Here is a 3,287-nt window from a genome sequence, read left to right as displayed (position 1 = left end):
GATTTCTTTTTTCCTAGGTCCTTATATTGTTATATTTCTTTGGGATAAAATGACAATGTTATCTAATTTCAAAAGTTTTGTAAAGGTTATACAATATAGAGGCCTTTCTAAGGTAAAGGTCTTATACACTGATGTCAAACTAACTTTTAATTCCATGAATTACATGTATTGTTACACTTGTATCTTTGTAATCAACTTTTTAATAACTACTTTTCATTTCTTGCATCTGAAGAATGAAAAATATGGAACAATTCACAAATTTTTATATCATCCTTATACAAGTGCCATGTTAATCTCTGAATTGCTGTAATTTGGGTAGATTTGCTGCTGAAGCATATAGTATCCTGTAAATTTAAGTAGTTAATGATGCAATCTTTATACAGGCATACATCCTTGGTTGTCTATTTGTAACAAGGAAACCTTATTGTTCCTAACAATGGTATTGATCTTATTTCCCTAAAATTCTGTGTATAGTGGAAAAATTTATATTGTTCCATAGATTGCTCAGACTTGCAATTTTTTGTCAATGACTATTTTAAGTCTCTTTCATTTTAAACCTGATCATAATTTGAAGCCTTTATAACTAGGTCCAAATGTGATGACTTTTCAAGTACATATTTATGAACTGAGTTAGCTTTGTGGAGCTAATGGATTCAAAGTAAGCTTTGCTTAAGAGCTACTTCTGCAGCTTAAAGTTTCCCAAATGAGGTCTTACTAGCCTAAATGTCTACCTGACCCTTTACCCTTCTTCCATGTAGAAACAGAACAACCAGAATATTTTACCCTGACCGTATAGATTGTCTTACTGGAACAAAATTAATCTTAGTTACAAGGGATCATAGAGAGATGAACAGTTCAGACAGAACTGTTCAGACTAGAAGGTATTTTATCAAAATAGAATTGTTTATTATACCTACCATTACAAAAGTAGATAAAGCCAAGAAGGTGAAAAAATTGTTCATATGCATGATTACCTAATGTCCTGGCCTGTTTACCATCCAACCAGGCAGGAACTTACACTACTACCTTTCTATCACCAAATATTTCCATAGCTCCAGGAGAAGTCCATATATTTCTCCTCGATATTAGACCTTAAATTGGCAATGTTTTAATCACAGTGTTTCCTCTTGCCTCTAGGCTGTAAATCTGCAAATGTTAAAGCTTTAGTTCTAACTCCATCAAACACTGAGATAGAGATAATGGAATAATACTTTAAAACAGTGTGGCCTTTGATACCTTAACCACAACAAAATAATGGAAAACATTTTATTATATTATATATAGTTATACTTCACACAGTTAATCTTACTAGAATTAGTTGATAAGTTGACAAATAACTTGATATTTATTCCAATAAATAGATTGGAATATAAATAATTAGGTTTATAATATACATGTATCAATGCAATGTCTTCAGTATAAACTTGTGATACCTTCTAAGTGTTCTTGGTCTTCTGAATTCACATGGTAAAAATGTTGTTTTCCTCTAATCTATAAGGGGTTTTACTCTGCTGCTCTGTTTATTGTTTTAATTTGCTGGTCCCAAACTGTTTTTCTTCATATTTCTGAAGTATTCCTAGTGATTATACCCAAATTTTGCTGATATGATGTCTAAAAGATATTGTTCTTCTGCAGGACCCATGAGTCCTAGGATTCCAGGTTCCAGTTATCCACATCATCAGATAAGAAGGGCAAGACTTCTCACCTAGTCCCATGCAACATGGCAACGGAAAGTAATTAATGTCCCATCTCAATTTCTCATTTTCTATAATATTTCAGGGCTCCAATTCCTTGCGACACAGGAATTAGCATTAAGCAATTGTGAAATGCAAGGCAACATAAAGATGAGATCACCAAATCTGAGAGAAATACTGTAATTCAAACTTTGAATTTACATATGACCAGCCCATATGAGTGAGCAAGATCACGAATTTCACAAGATTATTTTTAATACCCCTCGCCTAATGATTTATGAAAGATTTCAGTCCAGCATAAGTAGGCCAGCATAAGTCGGCCAAAAAATATTTCCTGGAATGATAGATCCATAATTGGTCTACCAAGGCCAGGAAAACTTGACTTAGAGGTCAATATGATTCAGAAATACATTGAGAAGATCCATAGTGCTTCAAAATACTGGTACTTCAGTAAAACTTGGTTCTATAGTATAAAAATATTGTCATTCTCACACCAATGATAACCTACATTTAATCTCCTGAAAGTATATTCATTTTCAAATAAACTTTAAAAAATCGTATTCGCTAAAATATCATTTGACAAGATGATACTTAGTGTCATTAAAAGTTTCTCAAGTGGAGGGAACAAATTACAATAGAGTTGATTTATTTACCCAGCACTAATGTCAAAAAGTTTCAACTATTCATTAAAGTGTGGAAATAAAACCACCCACCCATTTTGTTTCCGTAGTTGCCTTCCAGAAATGTGTTAAATAGATCAGCCAAGTAAATTTCATCTCATAATTAGGTACATTATAAAAAGTCACAAATAGTTGCCTTATCAGATGTTGTTTCATTTTTCCCTGTCTGTCTAACATAGTAAGAAATATGAATTTATGTCTTGAATATGGGTACTCACCAGAGATGTGACAAACATAAAATCTGTCTTCTATTTCTATCATATTCCTCTACAGTAGTAAATTTTAGTTTTCTTCTTTTTCCAAAACATATAGGTAGTAGAAAATACTATCCCATGTAAAATAAAATAATCACCAACCATTGTACAAAGCCTTTTATAAAAACTGGTAGTTAGGAATACATTCTAAGCCATTTTCAAACTTTCTTGTTGACTAAAGATTAATCTTCCAAATGGATGAGAATAAAATCATGTCTAGGTGCTTCACGTCTCCAGTCTTGCAAATTGTTATTAGAGATGAATGAATTATGGAAATATAAGCTGACATCAGTTCAAGTATATGCAGGATTGAAACTCCATGAAATATTAACTTTTCAAAGTATTAAGAGACAGTTTAACAGAATGACTATCAGGAAATTGAAACCAAAGAAGAATAATAGTAAAGACATAGAATGAATGAAAAATGGAACAAGGGACAAGTACAGCTAGAATACTCAAAGTTCACATATGATAAAGGAAGCGGCAAATCTGAAATAAATCCTGGAGAAGAGGTTGCTTGAGAATGATAGGATTGACTCTGATCCAGGAACATTGGACAATTAGATGGACATATTTAATTTTAACACATTTGAACAACATTTTGAAATTCAGTTAAAAAACACAACAAAAAAGAAAATCATACCAAAATCACAACCAAA

At 32.0% G+C, this 3,287-nt stretch overlaps 1 pseudogene; it reads right to left on the bottom strand.

The window, feature by feature from the left end:
- Nucleotides 1-236: 236 nt before the first annotated feature.
- On the bottom strand, nucleotides 237-336 carry LOC122115647 (annotated as a pseudogene).
- Nucleotides 337-3,287: the final 2,951 nt, after the last annotated feature.

Source organism: Dipodomys spectabilis, unplaced genomic scaffold (genome assembly GCF_019054845.1).
Source record: "Dipodomys spectabilis isolate Male_0828 unplaced genomic scaffold, ASM1905484v1 ptg000123l, whole genome shotgun sequence".
NCBI classification, from domain to species: Eukaryota; Metazoa; Chordata; class Mammalia; order Rodentia; family Heteromyidae; genus Dipodomys; species Dipodomys spectabilis.
The sequence above is the reverse complement of the archived record's forward strand: the minus strand, read 5'-3'. Positions and strand labels throughout refer to the sequence as shown.